At 45.4% G+C, this 21,851-nt stretch overlaps 1 long non-coding RNA gene across 1 annotated transcript; it reads right to left on the reverse strand.

Annotated features, from left to right (window-relative positions):
• Positions 1-420: 420 nt before the first annotated feature.
• Positions 421-18,579, reverse strand: LOC117511616. The gene is made up of 3 exons (XR_004560998.1): positions 18,569-18,579; positions 15,384-15,387; positions 421-505 (listed from the first exon to the last, which is right to left on the reverse strand). It is a non-coding gene; the product is annotated as an uncharacterized LOC117511616 (long non-coding RNA).
• Positions 18,580-21,851: the final 3,272 nt, after the last annotated feature.

Here is a 21,851-nt window from a genome sequence, read left to right on the forward strand (position 1 = left end):
CATTCTTTGTCAGACCGCTGACTCACTGTGGGAAGGGTAACTTTCATTTTCCTGGAAATGCCACACCCCTTAATTTAGAGACATCACTGACTTTCACAAGTGTTTCGCCCTGCTTTTTACTGTAATATAATTACTCTCATGCTAGTCCAAACAGTGCAGTTTTATAAAGAAATTAAAGTACAAGTTTTCATGTTTTATGATGTCCAAGTGTTTTCAACAAACCAATAAAACCAATGGCACACAGTCAGGTCTAACATCTCCCCTAGCGTTGAGGTGCTGGAATTACTGGTAGTATAAAATTCATTGAAGTAAAACCTGTAGCTTCAAAAGACACATATGAAACAGAACTTCTCCAAATGTCACAGCTGATTGACACTGAGTGATAACTCATTTTTTTATTTTTCTGCACAAAAAAAAAAAAAAAAAAAACAGCAAACATTTCTGTAACATGTCAATGTTATTTTAACATCACAATGACCCCAAGCATAACAAATAAACCCTTCCCCTGCACTGGTCATTTGAAGCTAAAGAAGTGATTTGGAGTAAAAAAAAAAGATACCATGTTTCAAGACACAACACCCCCAAATTTATATCAACAAACATATTTCAACAAACACCTTTTCAAGGAAACCTTTAATATTTGACATAATTTAACCTTAATAATAATAAAAAAAATACATGAACATTTAACATGAACATATTTTTTTAAATCATAATGGCAAATGTTCAGTTTAAAAGAATAAAAAGTAAAAATTGTCCACATTCAGTGAGAATGTAAGATGTACACTGTGACTGACCCCCGTAGTACACTTTGTACTTCCTTGAAAATAATGAATGACCCCTTATCTATAGTTTATTCAGAATATACTGTATCTAATCATACATACATACACACACAGTTGTAACAAGACCTTGTCATTTCACATATTCCACCAGACTTTAAGGAAAATGCTTTTAAAATGTAAAAATTGAGTGGATATCAGTTTTTGACGATAAACACCATGTTTGAACATTCTAAAAACAAGGAGAGACAAACGTGAGCTTGAGCACAGTAAGGCAAGTTTGAACATCCATGCTTTTAAAGGTGAGCATCAGGTCCATATGAGAGCAGAGAATTTGTGAGACTATTTTTTTCATATTAACATTAAAACAATTTAATATTGATTGTAGTGCAGTTCTCAAATTTAATAATGCCTGTTTTAATGCATTTCAAAGAATACATGACTATTTTCTTATAATTTTAAGAGAGAAATAGTACTCTATAAAGAAAATGTCAAACTACAGAAATGTAAAAAAAAAAAAAACAACAAAAAAAAAAACAATGTTCTTGGTTTTTGGGGGAAACAGTACACAACAAAGAAAATTACAAACTATAGAAAAGTATGTTAAAAAAAAAACTACACCTCTATACAATTGCATTTGGGCTGCCATGTGATCTGCTGGTGTTGGTCCATTACATTTTACCAAGTCCAAAGTCAATGTGGCCATCGACTTCATGCTTCCACCTACTGACAAGCTTCATGGAGATGCTGATTTGTTTTTCCAGTAGGACTTTACACCTGCCCCTACTAAATCAAATCAAATTAATTTTATTTATATAGCGCCAAATCACAACAAACAGTTGCCCCAAGGCGCTTCATATTGTAAGGCAAAGCCATACAATAATTATGGAAAAACCCCAACTGTCAAAACGACCCCCTGTGAACAAGCAGTTGGCGACAGTGGGAAGGAAAAACTCCCTTTTAACAGGAAGAAACCTCCAGCAGAACCAGGCTCAGGGAGGGGCAGTCTTCTGCTGGGACTGGTTGGGGCTGAGGGAGAGAACCAGGAAAAAGACATGTGGAGGGGAGCAGAGATCAATCACTAATGATTAAATGCAGAGTGGTGCATACAGAGCAAAAATAGAAAGAAACACCCAGTGCATCATAGGAACCCCCCAGCAGTCTAAGCCTATAGCAGCATAACTAAGGGATGGTTCAGGGTCACTGATCCAGCCCTAACTATAAGCTTTAGCAAAAAGGAAAGTTTTAAGCCTAATCTTAAAAGTAGAGGGGTGTCTGTCTCCCTGATCCGAACTACTAGTAATTGCTTTGCTGACCATGGTGTGACTACTCCAACCCAGTCTCAAGAGGTTTTTTTCATGTTCCTGTAACGAAATGTGTTACATTTTTGTGACGGGTTTTTTTTTTTAATCTTAGGATTACCAAACCACCACCCCCCCCAACCCCCAACCCTAACCACAGTGGTGGGCGCACTTCCGATAATCTGATAACCGATAATTATCGAAGATAAAGTCTTCATTATCTTTTCAGATATCTTTGAAAACCACAGCCGTTGGACAAACAACACCTCCATGTTGGAAGTCTCACAGGACAAGTTGGAACATGTCCAGCTGTTAAACAATTTCTCGGATACTCACTCGACTGAAAAGCCATCAAAAGCCATCTGAATCTTCTGAATGGTTTCCAACACGGAGGTGTTTTTTTTTTTGTTGCGTGCAATGAGCAGTTCCGTGCCGACGCGCGAAATCCTCCGCACGTCTTTCATTACAAAATCTCCTTTAACAGTGGAATGTGTCGACAAAGTGCTGATCCCGACCTCTCTGAAACTTATCTGCTAGTCACACGACGTCCTGCATCTTAAATTTGGAAGTGATCTGCGTTCCAGCCTGTTGATGGCCGCTCGGGGCGCGGTGCGCCCTCTGCCGCTGTGGGCCGTTTTTAATCCAGTTTTAATGGTCCTTAATCCATGTGATACTGACAGAATCTTCACCCAAATCCATTTGAATCTTTCGAATGGTTTCCAACTCGCTGTCTCTAACAGTTTCTGAAAAAAATTCATGGAGCAAAGCGGCAGTCTCTCAGCCATTTCACTGACAATAAAAATCCGACGGGGGGTGGACCAGTGCTCACTCAAAGCCTGTCCACAGGCGAATGACGCAACCGACAGGCGTGAAAAAACTCACGCATGCGCACGAAGGTTCAAGCTTGTCTGATGCAATCACACGTGATTCATATCCATATAGTTTTTGAAAAAAAATAAAAAGGTTGGATAGTTTCCTCACAGACCTCATATATATATATATCTATATATATTATATAATATTTATTTATTTATTTTTTGGTTGGGGGGGAATGTAGGCTGTAATTATTAAAATTAAAATAAAAAAAATGCCTGAAACATTTTAGTTGTTATGTAATGAGCTCAGAATATAGAAACTTTACACTTTTTAATTACAGGACAAAAAACAAACAAAAAAACACACAAAAAAACATTTTTGATGATATTCTATTCTTTTTGTAGATGTATGAGATATTGAGAGTGTGAATATGTTTCATGTTGCTTCCATCATGGGAGAGCTCCTTGGACATGCAGTTCAAGGAGCTCTCCATAGGACAGCTCCTTCACATTCTCAAGTTTTCTGATGTCCAGACTACTGTCTGCTTTTTTCGGGGTTAAAAACAAAACAAAACACCAGATTACAACCCCCTGACTGTGTGTTGGTACTGAGGCACTGCAATAATAGGCCACCATTAAGCCATACATCTAAAAAAAAAGAACAGAATTTGTTTTTAATGTTTGTTTGTGTTTGTTTTTTGTACTGTAATTAAAAGTGTAAAGTTTATATATTCTGGCCTCATTACATAACAACAAAATGTTACTGGATGTCCTTGGACATGCAGTTAAGATTGAAAATCCGACGAGGGGGCGGGACCACTCCTTCCCAAGGCGTGCTCACAGGCGAATGACATCACCGACAGGCATGGAAAAACTCACGCATGCACACGAGGGTTCAAGCATGTCTGACGTAAAAACATATGAATGAAATCGTATTGAAATCGTAATGAAATCGACAGACCTCGTATTGTTCAAGTTCATCCACCCGTTGCTCAAGTTTCTTAATAATCTTGTCCTTTTCTTTAACAAGATTTTGGAGCTCCTTAATCTCCTTCATCAACTTGTCTAAATTGGACATGTCTTTTGAAATACAATTCAATGAGATCTTTATCTCATCCAAGTCTTCCTCCAATTTCTCTGTCTTCCTGGTTGGTGCCATGTTAACTCCTGTAGCTCAGTACAGGCCACTATTAATTGTAAAGCAATTCCCACTCGTGGTCTCCACCACCTCCACCACCACAAATCCGGTCGCCACACACCAACCTTCCCCGATGTTGATCCCAGATATAGCCGCCACCAGCCTCGGTCGTAGACGCCGTCAGCCTCGGTCGCAGCTGCCGCAGCCACAGATGTCGCCGCACTAGCCCCGGATATAGCCTCCGCTAGCTTCGGATGTAGCCGTCGCTAGTCTTGAATGCAGCCATCTCCAGCCTCTGGTGCAGCTGTCGCCACCCCAGATTAACCGACGCCGTGGGCCTGGATGGATCACCTCCTCCACCGACGCCGCTGGCCAAGATGGTTCGCCTTCTCCACCGATGCCACTGGCCTGGATGGGTCACCTCCTGCGCCAACACCGCGGGCCTGAATGGTTCCCTCTGCCGATCTCGCGGGCCTGGATGGTTCCCTCCGCCGATCTCACGGGCCTGGATGGTTCCCTCCGCCGACGCCGCGAGCCTGGATGGTTCACCTCCGCTAACGCCGCGGCCTGGATGGTACGTCTCCGCCAACACCGCGGCCTGGATGGTTCCCTCCCCCGATTTCGGGGCCTGGATGGTTCCCTCCACCGATTTCGCGGGCCTGGATGGTTCGCTCGTGCCGATGCCGCGGGCCTGGGTGGTTCCCTCCGCTGACACCGCGAGCCTGGATGGTTCACCTCCACTAACGCCGCGTCCTGGATGGTACGTCTCCGTCAACGCCGCGGCCTGGATGGTACGCCGCCGGCCTGGGTAGGTCGCCGGCCAATCCGATCTTTACTTTACTTACTTTCTTTCTTTCTTACTGATTTCTTACTTACTGTTACTGTTTTAATCAGAAAACTCAGCAAAATTCTGTGACACACTGAAATGTTCGATGCGCAGTGACTCCATCTACCGCCATACCGCCATCGTGGTTTCTCTGATTCTGATGGTTTCTCATCATCTTGGTTTATATGATGTATGGGCCATTACTTGGTTATTACAGCTGACACCCCATTCAGGAGCGCCGTGCCATGCCGCACTGTGTCACTGAAATGCATTGACTCACTGTGGCAGCCATGCAGTGCAGCCTGTCTGAACGGGGTGTTACAGCCACGATAACATAATATTACAGATACATATTCAAATTCATGAGGTGGACTGACAATGTTTCTGTGGTATCATGCTCATTATGGATGAACACTGCATTCACAAGTGCTGCGCGGCTCTGTGATGCATTGACTCGCAGCACAGCACATCTGAACAGGGTGTTACAGCCATGATATATAGTGGGGCCAAAAAGTATTTAGTCAGCCCCTGACTGTGCAAATTTTCCTACTTAGAAAAATGAGAGAGGTCTGCAATTTTCATCTCAGGTACACTTCAACTATGAGAGACAAAATGAGAAAAAAAAGTCCAGGAAATCACATTGTAGGATTTTTAAAGAATTTATTTGTAAATTATGGTGCAAAATAACTATTTGGTCAATAACAAAAGTTCAACTTAGTAGTTTGTAACATAATCTTTGTTGGCAATGACAGAGGTCAAACATTGCCTGTAAGTCTTCACCAGGTTTGCACACACTGTAGCTCATATTTTGGCCCATTCCTCCATGCAGATCTCCTCTAGAGCAGTGATGTCTGGTACTGCAGGATTTGAGTCCCTCTCTGCTTAGTGTGTAGCCTTTGTTACTTTGGTCCCAGCTCTCTGCAGGTCCTTCATCAGGTCCTTCCGTGTAGTTCTGGGATTTTGTTCACTGTTCTCATGATCATTTTGATCCCCACGGGATGAGATCTTGCGTGGAGCCCCAGATCAAGGGAGATTATCAATGGTCTTGTATGTCTTCCATTTTCTTACAATTGCTCCCACAGTTGATTTATTCACACCAACCTGCTTGACTATTGTAGATTCACTCTTCCCAGCCTGGTGCAGGTCTACAATTTTCTTCCTGGTGTCCTTCGACAGCGCTTTGGTCTTGGCCGTGGTTGAGTTTGGAGTCTGACTGTTTGAGCCTGTGGACAGGTGTCTTTTATACAGATAACAAATTCCAACAGATGCCATTAATACAGGTAACGAGTGGAGGACAGAAGAGCTTCTTAAAGAAGTTACAGGTCTGTGAGAGCCAGAAATCTGCATATTCTTACCATTTTTGCCTGGGTTCCTTCTGGGCGCTCTGGCTTCTTCTTACTTTCAGAGACATGCAAATTAAGTCAACTGGAAATGTTTAATTACCCATAGGTGTTGTGTTTGTCTCTATGTGGCCCTGTGATAGACTGGCATCCTGTCCAGGGTGTACCCCAACTCTCACTCTATGACTGCTTGTATAGGCTCAGGAAAGTATTTGTAAATTTAATGGAAGGTTTCCACCCCTTTGCAACCTTACCTTCAAGTGTCACTTAAAACACATATATTTACAATTACTTGTATAAGTATTTAAAAAATACTTAATTTTCTGTTTCATGAGGTTGTCATTGTCTTATGCTTCATTTTGCATTACAACTGGTACCACAAGTATTACACTTTAAGGAAAAACAAATTGAAATGCACAAAAACATCTTCATAAAGTTTGCCTGCAATAATGACTAGCGTGCCAAAAACATTAAAGTTAATCATTTTTAAAAGCATGTTCAAACATCAGATTTTTTCAGTAATACATCTGAACATTTCAGTTTTCATCACTTTTCATGCCAAACTAAAGAACATAGTCAAGGCAGTGATGATCCCTGTGGTTTTGCTCCTTGGCTTTCTGCTTTTTGTCCGTCTGTCCTGCCCCCCCCCCCTTCCCCCAACTCCACAGCCTCATTACTCATTTCACACCAAGCAACAGAGCAGAACAATTCAGGATCACATCTATTTCAATCTGAAATAATCACCCTCGTGAAATCTAATAAATTATGCACCACTCAATAGCTCAGCACCGGCCCCCTCTGTTCTAGCACCAAGTTAATGATGCCAAAGCATTATTCTCAAAGTCAATGTGGAACAACTTCATGTTCCTGTTCGCACGAGGAAGCACAAGTTTAATCGTCAGACATGCTTTAAAGTTTTTATAAGAATATTTTGAAGTCAGCTTTATTTTCCAGATGTTTGATCATAACTTTGACAATCAAAGGACATCAATTTGAAGACCTCAAGAGATCTCTGTCACACTAATCTGCTTTATTCCAATTCCAAACTTAATCCAAAATGATCCAATAAAACAATTTTACAGCATAATGATGCACTGTATGCTACAATAATAGACAGTCAAATATCTTGTTAAACATCATTTCTAAAACTTTACAATAGGAAGCAAAACAGGTCATAGTTCTGTCGCCCATAGTAGGTCTCTCGATGTTATGAAAACCAATATATTTTAATGAGCCAGAGGCCTGGGGCAAGCCAATAATTTTCTTATTTGGGTCACACGTTGAAAAGTTGAATAACCTCTCCTATATAATACGTGGCATTTAATGATATACTTACAGCTTACGGTTTCCACTTATCACCTCGAAGCTGAATATAAGGGGCCCTCAGTGTGAGGTTGACTTTTACAGACTGGAGGTCGTGCAGTGTAAAGAGGCCAGTAGAGATACGGTCAGCGATGAGTGTGGTCTATTTAAAGGCCCTTAGGGTTGGATAGTGTCCTTCATTCCTCCAGCAGTAGTTAAGTCTTTATCTTCTTTAACTGAGTTAATGCAGGTCACTTAGACAAAATCAAAGTCAAGCTGTCATGTGCACATGCAGCCACATGCAACACCAATGAATGTTTTTTTGCTGAGTTTGTTATGATTTTCTACACTGTAAAGTAGATAGCTCACTGGATAAAGAGTTGAGCTGCCAGTATGCATGTTTTGATATCTGATATCAATCATTCACAAACATCAAATATCAAATATTAAAATATACTTTGGATCATCCATTCAGGCTTCTTGGTTATTGAGAAATTAAAAAAAAAAATGTGTTTTTCAATCGGGCCGCACAGTGGTTTAGTGGTTAGCACTGTTGCCTCACAGTGAGAAAGTCATGGGTTCAATTCACGCCTGTGGAGTGTGCATGTTCTCACTGTGTTTGCGTGGGTTTCCTCTGGGTGCTCCGGTTTCCTCCCACATCCAAAGGCATGCAGGTTAGGTGGATTGGAATCTTTAAATTGTCCGTAAGTGTACGTGTGGGTGGGACTGTGTTTGTTTGTCTGTTTGTGGCACTGTGACAGACTGGCGTCCTGTCCTGGGTGTACCCCGCCTCGCGCTCTATGACTGCTGGGATAGGCTCCAGCCCCCCGCAACCCTTAATTGGACTGAGCAGTTGAACATGAGTGTATGTTTTTCAAATCATATTTTCCTTGATCTTTGCCCACACTCCAAAATCTAATAATCAACCTAGGTTTAGTTTTTGAAATGTACAAAAACTTTTTTCTTTTTTTTTCAGATGATGTTTCCCTTGTTCCCCCATCACACTAGAGGCCAAATGACCCCAAATCCCGTCCGAATGAAAATTTGACCCACATTGGGGAGATGTTGAGGTGCAATCTCGGCCATTGGACAGCATTCTGAGCACGGTCTAAACAGTGAGGCACGGTTGTTTATAGTTGTGCGGCTCCTCAAATGTCTTTCACGTGTTCAAACATCCATGGAGCAATCAAAGTCTAAAAACTATCAGATGGCAGTTGAAGTGCCATCTGACTGAAGTCTGACTGCATTTTAAACAATGAGACGGCGTGAAAATGGCATTCGTGACAGTCCGACGGTGCTTCTGCCATGGCTGAATGTCCTGAATGTGTCTGAATGTACCACGAGTATACCTCAATTGCATCTCAAGTGCTGCTGGATTGTATCCTGCTGAATCGAAATCAGACCGCAATGGTACGGCTTGTAAGTGCATTCTTGTTGTTCTTACTGCATCCTGGCAGCTGTCCAGGTACTCCTACTGTACTCCAAGTACATTTGTACCGCATTTGGAGGCTCATGTGTTGTGTGGGCCGCCAGAAGAGGAGGTACTGCTGGCCCACCACCAGAGTGCGCCCTGCCTGAAGTGCAGGCTTCAGGCACGAGAGGGCACTGCCGCCACGGACACAGCCGGGGGTGACAGCTGTCACTCATTATCTCATGACAGCTGTCATCCATCTACACTTCATCATTCCACTCCATAAAAACGGACGTCATCTCCACCTCGTTGCCGAGATATCATCTACCTGTGAAGGTAATATTCTCAGCCTTAACCCTAAACTGTGTCTTAGTCTGAACTCTTTTTGCAGCCGCTTTCCTGTGGTGTTCCTTATCTGAGAGATTGGCATTTGGTGTGATCATCGACGGCTTCGCTTCACACCCCAACCAGATAAGTGGTTACACAGGAGCTGCACGAGTGTGTATTAGAGGTGGAGGTGGAATTCCCACCATTGTTGTTTCTGGGTGTGCACGCACCCACATCTGACTGTTTTTGCTCTTTCGCCAGCAGTACCAGATCCAACACTCTCGAGACGGTGGCCACCTGGGGACGTCGGAACATGGCGCTCCAGTATTCTCCAGGTTCGGTGGCGGAGGAAATCGTGTAGTTCCGGTTCTTCTCAGGACAGCGTCTTCTATCCTCGAGCCTGCCCACACGTCACCTTTGTGGATTGACTGTTTGCCAAATTCTGTAATCCTCTATGTTTTTGTTGTGCTCTTTCACAACAGTAAAGTGTTCATATTCGACTCTTTCATTGTCCGATCATTACGCCCCCTGTTGTGGGTCCGTGTCACTACACTTTCCCAACAGGATATCTCGGCCAACGTCATGGATCCCGAGGGGCGTCAACCATCTGTTGGACAACCAATGGAAGAGCAGGGTGCACAGACGTCTGCAGGAGGCGTGATTGGTGAGTTGCAGCAAATCACCGCCTTTACTGCTCGGTTGGATTTGATGTCCGAGCAAAACGTCATCCTTAACCGCAGGATGGAGGCTCTCACCCGCGCAGGTGGAAGCGTGCGCTCAGGGTGCTGCTGCAGCTCCTCCTCCTGCCGACCCGGTGCAGAATATAGACGTTACACTGGTCGTTCAACGACCCCCCCCCACCATCCCCTGAAGCATACATAAGTCCCCCAGAGCCATACGGAGGTTGTGAGGAGACGTGCGCGGACTTTCTTATGCAGTGTTCGCTCGTCTTTGCACAACGTCCCATAATGTACGCGTCTGATGCCAGTAAGGTGGCTTATGTAATTAACTTGCTTCGTGGTGAGGCACGCGCTTGGGCTACAGCGCTTTGGGAGCAAAATTCACGGCTCCTTACCACTTATACTGGGTTTGTGAGGAATTCAAAATGGTTTTTGATCACCCTAATAGAGGAGAGACTGCTTCAACTGTGCTGCTGTCAATGAGACAGGGGCGCCGGAGCGCAGCCGAATATGCAGTCGACTTCCGCATCGCGGCTGCGAGGTCCGGCTGGAATAACGTTGCGCTCCGCGCCACCTTCATAAACGGACTGTCGTCGGTCCTGAAGGAGCATCTGGTAGCCAAGGAAGAACCGCGGGATTTAGAAGGGCTTATTGATCTCGTTATACGGTTAGACAATCGGTTAGAGGAACGCCGTCAGGAGCGAGACGAAGGACGTGGCCGGGCACGCGCCGTCCCTCTCCCTTCCGGGTCCGAAAAGGGTCCGCCCTCCCCACACTCCACAGCCTCAACGCTCCGTGTGGCTATAGCTCCCCCTTCTTGATGAAGCTATGGGCACGAGCAGGGCCACATTTAGACCACCTAACAGACAGAGGAGGCTGGCCCGCGGGAGTGCTTTGTCTGCGGCTCGAGTGAGCATCTGCAGAGAGACTGCCCCAAGCGGTTTAACCTCAACGCCCGCCCCTAGAAACTGGGCTTAGGGTGGGCCAAGACATTCACGTGGGACATACACATATTTCCACACGACTCCCAGTTACAATCCTGAGCGGGGATTTAACCCTTCAAGCCCCAGCACTGGTGGACACGGGGTCAGAAGGGAATCTGCTAGACAGCAGATGGGCTAGGGAGGTAGGGCTCCCTCTGGTGGCGCTCCCTTCGCCATTGCAGGTGCGGGCACTAGATGGCACCCTTCTCCCTTTAATCACGCACAAGACACAACCTGTAACTCTGGTGGTGTCTGGAAATCATCGGGAGGAGATCGAGTTTTTGTGACTCCTTCTACCTCCCGTGTGATTTGGGCTTCCCTTGGATGTTGAAACACAATCCCCGGATTGATTGGCCGTCTGGGGTGGTGGTTCACTGGAGCGAAACCTGCCATCGGGTGTGTTTTAGGATCCTCGGTTCCTCCCGGTTTACAGGCTAAGGAGGAGGTTAAAGTCCCTCCCAATCTGACGGCAGTGCCGGTTGAGTACCACGATCTTGCTGACGTCTTCAGCAAGGATCTGGCACTCACCCTTCCCCCGCACCGTCCGTACGATTGTGCCATTGATTTGATTCCGGGTGTTGAGTTTCCGTCCAGCAGGCTGTACAACCTCTCACGACCTGAGCGCGAATCAATGGAGACCTACATCCGGGACTCATTAGCTGCCGGGCTGATCCGGAATTCCACCTCCCCGATGGGTGCAGGTTTCTTTTATGTGGGCAAGAAAGACGACGGACTCCGTCCATGCATTGATTACAGGGGGCTGAACGAGATTACGGTTCGCAATCGATACCCGTTGCCCCTGTTAGATTCAGTGTTCACTGCCCTGCATGGAGCCAAAATCTTCACCAAGTTGGATCTTAGAAATGCATACCACCTAGTTCGGATCCGGAAGGGAGACGAATGGAAGACGGCATTTAACACCCCGTTAGGTCATTTTGAGTACCTGGTCATGCCGTTCGGCCTCACTAACGCCCCCGCAACGTTCCAAGCTTTGGTTAATGACGTCTTGCGGGACTTCCTGCACCGATTCGTCTTCGTATATCTGGACGATATACTCATCTTTTCTCCGGATCCTGAGACTCTTGTCCAGCATGTACGTCAGGTCCTGCAGCAGTTGTTGGAGAACCGGCTGTTTGTGAAGGGAGAGAAGTGTGAGTTTCACCGCACCTCTTTGTCCTTCTTGGGGTTTATCATCTCCTCCAACTCCGTCGCCCCTGATCCGGCCAAGGTTGCGGCGGAGAGAGATTGGCCCCAACCAACAAGCCGTAGGAAGCTGCAACAGTTCCTCGGCTTTGCAAATTTCTACAGGAGGTTCATTAAGGGCTACAGTCAGGTAGTTAGCCCCCTGACAGCCCTGACCTCTCCAAAAGTCCCCTTCACCTGGTTGGATCAGTGCGAAGCCGCGTTCAGGGAGTTGAAACGACGGTTCTCGACTGCACCAGTTCTGGTGCAGCCCGACCCTGGCCACCAGTTTGTGGTGAGTGGACGCCTCTGACTCAGTGATAGGAGCCGTGCTATCCCAGAGCGGAGAGACCGATAAGGTTCTTCACCCGTGTGCCTACTTTCCTCGCAGGTTGACCCCGGCTGAACGGAAATATGATGTCCGCAACCGAGAACTCCTTGCGGTGAAAGAGGCTCTTGAGGAGTGGAGACACCTGTTGGAGGGAGCATCTGTGCCATTCACGGTTTTCACTGACCATCGGAACCTGGAGTATATCAGGACCGCCAAGCGGCTGAACCCCAGGCAAGCCCGCTGGTCACTGTTCTTCGGGCGTTTTGACTTCCAGATCACCTATCGCCCCGGGACCAAGAACCAAAGACCAGATGCCTTGTCCCGGGTACACGAAGACAAAGTCAAAACTGAGCTGTCGGATCCACCGGAGCCCATCATTCCGGAGTCCACTATCGTGGCTACCCTGACCTGGGACGTGGAGAATCCTCCGGGAGGCCCTGGCATGGAACCCGGACCCCGGAACTGGACCAAAAAATCGTCTGTACGTCCCACCAGAAGCCAGAGCTGCAGTCTTGGATTTCTGTCACGGTTCCAAGCTCTCCTGTCATCCGGGGGTGCGAAGGACCGTGGCAGTTGTCCGGCAGTGCTTCTTGTGGGCGTCTATGGAAGCCGACATCCGGGAGTATATCCAGGCCTGCACCACCTGTGCCAGGGGCAAGGCAGATCATAAGAGGACCCAAGGACTTCTCCAGCCGCTCCCGGTGCCTCATCGCCCCTGGTCCCATATCTGCCTGGATTTCGTCACGGGCCTCCCGCCGTCCCAGGGCATGACGACCATCCTCACGATAGTGGACCGATTCTCCAAGTCGGCCCACTTCGTGGCCCTCCCGAAGCTCCCAACGGCCCAGGAGACTGCTGACCTCCTGGTCCACCACGTCGTTCGTCTGCATGGGATACCAGCTGACATAGACTCGGATCATGGTCCCCAGTTTTCCTCTCAAGTCTGGAGGAGTTTCTGCAGGGAACTGGGGGCCACCGTGAGCCTCTCGTCCGGGTACCACCCACAGACGAACGGACAGGCAGAACGGGCCAACCAAGAGTTGGAACAGACCCTCCGCTGTGTGACATTCCGCACACCCGATGCCTGGAGTAACCATCTGGCCTGGATCGAGTATGCACACAACAGTCAGGTGTCTTCTGCCACCGGCCTCTCCCCGTTTGAGGTGTGTCTGGGTACCAGTCCCCGTTGTTTCTTGTGGTGGAGGGAGAGGTCGGTGTGCACCTCGGTCCAGGCCCACCTGCGGAGGTGCCGTCCGGGTGTGGTGCACCCGCCCGTTCTGCCTTATTGAAGGCCCGACAAGGGCTAAGATCCATGCAGACCGCCAGCGGTCCCCAGCCCCTGCATACCAGCCCGGGCAGGAGGTGTGGTTATCAACTAAGGACATTCCCCTGCAGGTGGACTCACCCAAACTGATGGACAGATTCATTGGACCCTTCAAGATCATCAAAATCCTCAGTCCTGCTGCAGTGAAGCTCCAACTCCCGGCTTCACTGCGGATCCACCCTGTTTTTCATGTCTCCCGGATTAAACCACACCTCACCTCACCCCTCTGTGCTCCCGGTCCGGCACTGCCTCCTGCCCGGATCATCGACGGGGAGCCGGCTTGGACAGTGCGCCGGCTCCTGGACGTCCGTCGAATGGGCCAGGGGTTCCAGTATTTGGTGGACTGGGAGGGGTATGGACCCGAAGAACGCTCCTGGGTAAAGAGGAGCTTCATCCTGGACCCAGCCCTCCTCGCCGATTTCTACCGCTGTCACCCGGACAAGCCTGGTCGGGCGCCAGGAGGCGCCCGTTGAGGGGGGGGGGTCCTGTTGTGTGGGCCGCCAGAAGAGGAGGTACTGCTGGCCCACCACCAGAGTGCGCCCTGCCTGAAGTGCAGGCTTCAGGCACGAGAGGGCGCTGCCGCCACGGACACAGCCGGGGGGTGACAGCTGTCACTCATTATCTCATGACAGCTGTCATCCATCTACACTTCATCATTCCACTCCATAAAAACCGGACGTCATCTCCACCTCATTGCCGAGATATCATCTACCTGTGAGGTAATATTCTCAGCCTTAACCCTAAACTGTGTCTTAGTCTGAACTCTTTTGCAGCCGCTTTCCTGTGGTGTTCCTTATCTGAGAGATTGGCGTTTGGTGTGATCAGCGACGGCTTCACTTCACACCCCAACCAGATAAGTGGTTAGACAGGAGCTGCACGAGTGTGTATTAGAGGGTGGAGGTGGAATTCCCACCATTGTTGTTTCTGGGTGTGCACGCACCCACATCTGACTGTTTTTGCTCTTCACCAGCAGTACCAGATCCGACACTCAGAGACGGTGGCCACCTGGGGACTCGGAACTTGGCGGCTCCAGTATTCTCCGGGTTCGGTGGCGGAGGGAAATCATGTGGTTCCGATTCTTCTCAGGACAGACGTCTTCTATCCTCGAGCCTGCCCACACGTCACCTTTGTGGATTGACTGTTTGCTCAAATTCTGTAATCTTCTGTGTTTTTGTTGTGCTCTTTCACAACAGTAAAGTGTTCATATTCGACTCTTTCATTGTCCGATCATTTACGCCCCCTGTTGTGGGTCCGTGTCACTACACTTTCCCAACATCGTGCATGGCACATGCACGGTTCAGTCGGGGTGGGTCAAAGCGCAGTCTAGGTATTCGGACGGCTGTCCTCCGCAATTCTTATTCCCTCCAGATGTGGCTTTTTTTTACATTCTGCCTGATTTGGCTTGTCTCGTGTTCATTCATACTAAGTGTGATGAGGGTCTTAAACTTGATGGAGGTCTTAACCTTGACCTTTGCCCAAACTTCTCCAAAATCTATCACTGAATCTATATCACTGAAAGCCCAATATTGCCATGACAGTTGTATCCATGATGCATGTATGTAAATCTCTGACCTCAACTGTGTACCTTCTGGAAGTACTGAAGGACAGATCACAGTTATGTAGTTTGATGGCCTTTCAGACCAAACTGGACCATCATAGCGACTGCATTTTTAGCCTTTAACAGAGAATAAAAATGCACAAACATACAGGAATGTACACTCCTTTGAGTGTTAAACACCTCTACGTTTAGAATGGCGTAGCATTGTAAACAATGCTGTAAAACAAAATGCATCATTCCGATGCATTTTGAAGTAGACGTTACTGTATCTTTGAACTTAGTGATAGATCACCAAAAACCACCTGTTTAGGGAAACAATATTTCACAGGCTTTGGAAAGCGCACTCTGAAGCATTTATGATCAAATCATCTTCTTCTTTGTCACATTTTTCCCTGTTTGCAAGTTTAGTTTTGCTAAAAACACAAAAAAGATACTGCGATGCAGCACCCAAGAAAAAGTGGTGAGTAATCATGTTTCTGATGACAGGAAAAGGAACCTAAAGAGACTGAGCAGTGTGAGGGGGAAAAATGAGTTACAGGTTTCTAATCTTGGAAACACTTAAAGAGCCAAACCATTTGGCTGTGGTCCAGCTGGCTCCCTCAGTGGACCTGCACGTCTCCATTTGCTTTGTGTACATTTAGGAAAGTGTACTTCATAACCTGTCCCAAAACATCTTCATCACATTGAGCAACTGAGAATTTAGCATGAAGTCCCCCGTCCCCACCCCACACACACACTTTCCAGTGAAAGTAGGTTCCATCAAGTGAATGCTCTATACAACAGGACTGCTAATTCAATTCAATTCAATTTTATTTATATAGCGCCAAATCACAACAAACAGTTGCCCCAAGGCGCTTTATATTGTAAGGCAAGGCCATACAGTAATTACGTAAAAACCCCAACGGTCAAAACCACCCCCTGTGAGCAAGCACTTGGCGACAGTGGAAAGGAAAAACTCCCTTTTAACAGGAAGAAACCTCCAGCAGAACCAGGCTCAGGGAGGGGCAGTCTTCTGCTGGGACTGGTTGGGGCTGAGGGAGAGAACCAGGAAAAAGACATGCTGTGGAGGGAAGCAGAGATCAATCACTAATGATTAAATGAGTGGTGCATACAGAGCAAAAAGAGAAAGAAACAGTGCATCATGGGAACCCCCCAGCAGTCTACGTCTATAGCAACATAACTAAGGGATGGTTCAGGGTCACCTGATCCAGCCCTAACTATAAGCTTTAGCAAAAATGAAAGTTTTAAGCCTAATTTTAAAAGTAGAGAGGGTGTCTGTCTCCCTGATCTGAATTGGGAGCTGGTTCCACAGGAGAGGAGCCTGAAAGCTGAAGGCTCTGCCTCCCATTCTACTCTTACAAACCCTAGGAACTACATGTAAGCCTGCAGTCTGAGAGCGAAGCGCTCTATTGGGGTGATATGGTACTATGAGGTCCCTAAGATAAGATGGGACCTGATTATTCAAAACCTTATAAGTAAGAAGAAGAATTTTAAATTCTATTCTAGAATTAACAGGAAGCCAATGAAGAGAGGCCAATATGGGTGAGATATGCTCTCTCCTGTCTTCTCCTTCTCCTTCTCTCCAGCCTAGAGGAAATAAATGCATGAATTAGTTTTTCAGCATCACTCTGAGACAAGACCTTTCTAATTTTAGAGATATTGCGTAAATGCAAAAAAGCAGTCCTACATATTTGTTTAATATGCGCATTGAATGACATATCCTGATCAAAAATGACTCCAAGATTTCTCACAGTATTACTAGAGGTCAGGGTATGCCATCCAGAGTAAGGATCTGGTTAGACACCATGTTTCTAAGATTTGTGGGGCCAAGTACAATAACTTCAGTTTTATCTGAGTTTAAAGCAGGATATTAGAGGTCATCCATGTCTTTATGTCTGTAAGACAATCCTGCAGTTTAGCTAATTGGTGTGTGTCCTCTGGCTTCATGGATAGATAAAGCTGGGTATCATCTGCGTAACAATGAAAATTTAAGCAATGCCGTCTAATAATACTGCCTAAGGGAAGCATGTATAAAGTGAATAAAATTGGTCCTAGCACAGAACCTTGTGGAACTCCATAATTAACCTTAGTCTGTGAAGAAGATTCCCCATTTACATGAACAAATTGTAATCTATTAGATAAATATGATTCCAACCACCGCAGCGTAGTGCCTTTAATACCTATGGCATGCTCTAATCTCTAATCTCTAATGTTACTTCATCCATCCATCCATCCATTTTCTTCCGCTTTATTCCGGAATCGGGTCGCGGGGGCAGCAGCTCAAGCAAAGCCGCCCAGACCTCCTGATCCACACACACCTCCCCCAGCTCCTCTGGGGGAACCCCAAGGCGTTCCCAAGCCAGCCGAGAGATCCTTCCAGCGTGTCCTGGGTCTTCCCGGGGCCTCCTCCCAATGGGACGTGCCCGGAACACCTCTACAGCGAGGCGTCCATGGGGCATCCGGAAAAGATGCCCGAGCCACCTCAACTGACTCCTTTCGATGTGGAGGAGCAGCGGCTCAACTCCGAGCTCCTCCCGAGTGACCTGAGTGATGTTACTTCATGGATTGTAAAATAGGCAGAGACACTCGCTCCTGAGTTTGTGAATCATTTCCATGATTACAGTACTTACATCCATTTTGGGAGCATCCAAGGGGTTTGTAACAACTGCATGTACTTTCAAATATTTTACAGAAGGTACAGACGGTTTACAGAAGGTACTGGCTCTTACTGCAGTGCCATCTGAGGGATTAAAGATCACAGGTATTCATCTTAAGAGTGCACTCTTGCCCTTTCCTTCATTTGTATACCCGCTTATTGCATTTTAGGGTTGATCAATTTATATATTGCACTTCATCTAACCTATACTGTATGTCTTGGACTTCATTTACAACAATCATTATTATTAAGAAATATAAACATTGTAGTACTCTATAGTAAATCTGGGTGGAGAAGGCAAAAATTGAGTGACCATGCAAGAAGTAGAGGACCAGTGAGTTAAGGTCTTCTGTGGCCATGGCTGAAGAAATTGTGGAAATGCAATTTTGTCTGGTGCATTACCAGTCACAGCTTCACAGGGGAGTGGAACAGAGAAAAACTTTCATAGAAGAAAACAGATTAAATCTCCAGTAGGCTTATGTCTTCAATGTGCCTTCTGTCAAAATTTCTGCCTGCAGTCCAGACCTGTTGCCCATTGAAAATGTGTGGCACATTATTAAGCACAAAATATGACAACCGAGACTCCGGACTGTTGAACATCTAAAGTCATACATCAAGCATCATGAGATAATTTTGTCTCATGGAGCCTGGATCGCCTGGTGTCTGTTGTAAATGAGACATTAATGAGGCGCTGTGACTTTTTTTAACTTGTGGTGCTAAGACAGGTGGAGCGGGAGAGGGAGAGAGAGGCTCTGCTGACTGATCGTAATGGAGCAAAGTGTCCGAGAGGGACTTTTCTTCAGCCACGACAAGGAATTAAAGTATTTCAGATGTTGTTTTCCAAAATCAGAGCCTTTATGTGGATAATTTTCTTCAAGACATCATGATGAATCCACTAAAACAAACAGGTAAGACTGTTTATTTACTTTGTGTGTGAATCTATGCTGCCTCAGGGGCTGCAGCTTTCAGCGAACCTATTTGAGCTCCTTACTAAACATCCACACTTCCCAGTCACGCTCTCCGCTCCAGCACTTAGTCAGTCTGGTGGTCCCAAAAGTTCTACAGTCTTTGGTCGCTCCGCTTTCCAGTTTTCTGCAGCAAGTGACTGGATAATTTACAACAGTCTCTAAAGCTTAGTTTGTTTTTACCTCTATCTATTTTTAAAACTCAATTTCTAATCTTTTACAGGACTATTGCATATGTTTTTAATAATGTACGAGGTCTGTGAGAAAGTAACGGACCTTTTTATTTTTTTCAAAAAACTATGTGGATTTGATTCATATGTTTTTACATCAGCCAAGCTTGAATCTGCGTGCGCATGCGTGAGTTTTTCCACGCCTGTCGGTTGCGTCATTCGCCTGTGAGCACGCCTTGTGGGAGGAGTGGTCCAGCCCCCTCGTCATATTTTCATTGTCAGGAAATGGCGGAATGATTGGGCTTTTTTTCCATCAGAGTTTTTTCAGAAACTGTTAGAGACAAGCAGCTGGAAACCATTTCGAAAAATGTATCTGGCTTTCGGTGAAAATTTTATGGGCTTCACAGAGAATAAGGAGTGTTACTACAGCTTTAAGGATGCCCCACAATGGCGCACGGTGCACCGCCATTCTGTAGTATTGCCTGAAATTAAAAATCTATGCTATTGAGAATGAGATCCCAACACTGAAAAAATGGACATTGATCTCAAATCCAGAGCAACTCCTGACATGAATGTCCAAATCTGGAATCTAGTGCAGAAAGAGAAGTGCCCCAACCTCATACAAACTGCATAGAATTTGACTGCACTTTTTTGATCAACATATTTGTGCGAGTCATGACTGATGACCACCTTGCAGCCTGCTTAGGGCTGGCACTCAGCTCCTACTATCCAGGCTATGTGAGACTAGCTGCCTCCTATCATTGCCAGAAGTCCCACTAAGGTAAGGAACAACTTTTCCAACTTGAATTAGACATTATATAATTTGGGGTTGTTTGTTGTTGTGTTGTAACGGGCCAGTCCTAGGCTGACTTGTGCTTATTCTTTGCACCATGGACATTTACTTCAATATTGTATTATTGTTATAACTTTATCTTTGTGCCAGAAAATTTGTGTTATTATATTGGTGCACAATAAACTGTGGCTACACTATGGCTTTCGGTGTGGCTCAGTAGTTCTCTGGACACTGTAAACTTTAAAAGTAGATCTTGCGAGGGCTGCGGTTTGCTCTCTTGAAGACCTGCCATGACACACTGCTGGGTGTCGAATGACATCCAACCCATTGACCCGATTACATGTAAACCAGGGTCCCCTGTGTGCCATTTTGGTTATCATGGCTATGACACCTTTCTCGGATCAATGACTCTGCAGACGTTGGATTGTCTAAGCAGGTTTACTGACACTCAAAAGGGTGAATTAATGATTAAAATGATTAAAGTAAAAAATGTTGGTAAATGAACAACTCCCACATTTGAAATAAAACAGTGACAGTTATGAAAGCAAGTTAACTTTGATATGAAAAGTATTTAATGTGTACTTTACCTCCATGTCTCACTAAGCAGGAGGAAACAGTTGATTAGGCTGTCTTAACCACATAAACTAAAATAAATTAACATAAACTAACATGATTTTCTTGCCATTATTTAACAAAATTAAATACTGATCTGGTGTTGTTGGAAAAGCAATGCAAATAAGTGCCTAAAGGCACATAATCTAACCCAGCTATTGCTCTAAAAGCACTATCTACAGACCAATTCAGTTGAGATCGAAACAAAACGGAGCAATGCAGTTAATCTCAATTTTAAAACATGAACGCGTTATCAGTGCTGTAATTAATTAATGTAAATTAACACATTATTTTGTCAGTCATAATAACATAATACAATAAATAATAATAATAATAACAAATGGTTTTTCTTAGTGGTAACCAGACCAGTCTCGTGTCTTTGTTTGTTTTTTACATGCTCCTGTCATGAAAAGTGCCCGCTTTTTGTGACACTTTTTTTGTTTGTTTTTCTATTTCTAATCTTTCCTTCTCCTAACTATAACCCTAACCATAGTGTACGTGTGCACCCTCACCATGCCCCCCCAAGACCTTCCCTTTCACCCCACATATTGTGCTCCCAACCCCCAAAATGAATTCCTGCCCCGCTTTTAAAAAACCCCTCTATTTGACAAGTATAAGTACCAGTATATTGACATTCTGACACTACACTTTACACTTGGCCAAATACTACATTTTATTTCACAATGGACTTCCAATAGGAATGTTTGAAAAGATCCCGAGAAAGAAGAAGAATGACTTTAAATAAAATGCAGGACACAGCTGGAAAAATACCGCAACAATCAATTCTGACAATATACTTTTAATATCCACACCAACAAAAGCACAATGTGCATATTCAGAAGAACACATACAATAAGATGCAATCACAGCTCAGGTAGTTTAAATCTGACAAGAGCATAAATGAATATGAAGGGGTGAAATAGATTAGCCTCTTTACTATTGATTACTGTCTGTGTAATAATTAACACGGGCTGAGCCGCGGGCTACTGCAGTATATATATGTGAGGGGGTATGATGAATGTGAAGGTCCCCAAACCCAAGATCGTTCCACTCAGCAAATCACAATGTCCTTCCCCCGCCTGCAAAGGACTCCAACTACTGCAGAGGTCATAGATGATGGACTCTGAATCTGTTTGTACAAGACAGTGAGTGTCTTTGAAGGAGTGAACAAGTTAATGCGGATGCCTTTTTGTCTTTTTTTTTTTTTTTATCAACTCATCTGTCCCGGCAGCCTCCTCCCCTTTTAATTCAGTTTATTATTTATTTTACATTTGGTAAACATACATAAAGTCAGGTTGCTGACCTTTGTTGTCTGTTTCCTTTGCTGGTTAGAGGAGGTAGCAAGCTTGGTGAAT

This window comes from Thalassophryne amazonica, chromosome 6, assembly GCF_902500255.1.
Source record: "Thalassophryne amazonica chromosome 6, fThaAma1.1, whole genome shotgun sequence".
Lineage (NCBI taxonomy): Eukaryota > Metazoa > Chordata > Actinopteri > Batrachoidiformes > Batrachoididae > Thalassophryne > Thalassophryne amazonica.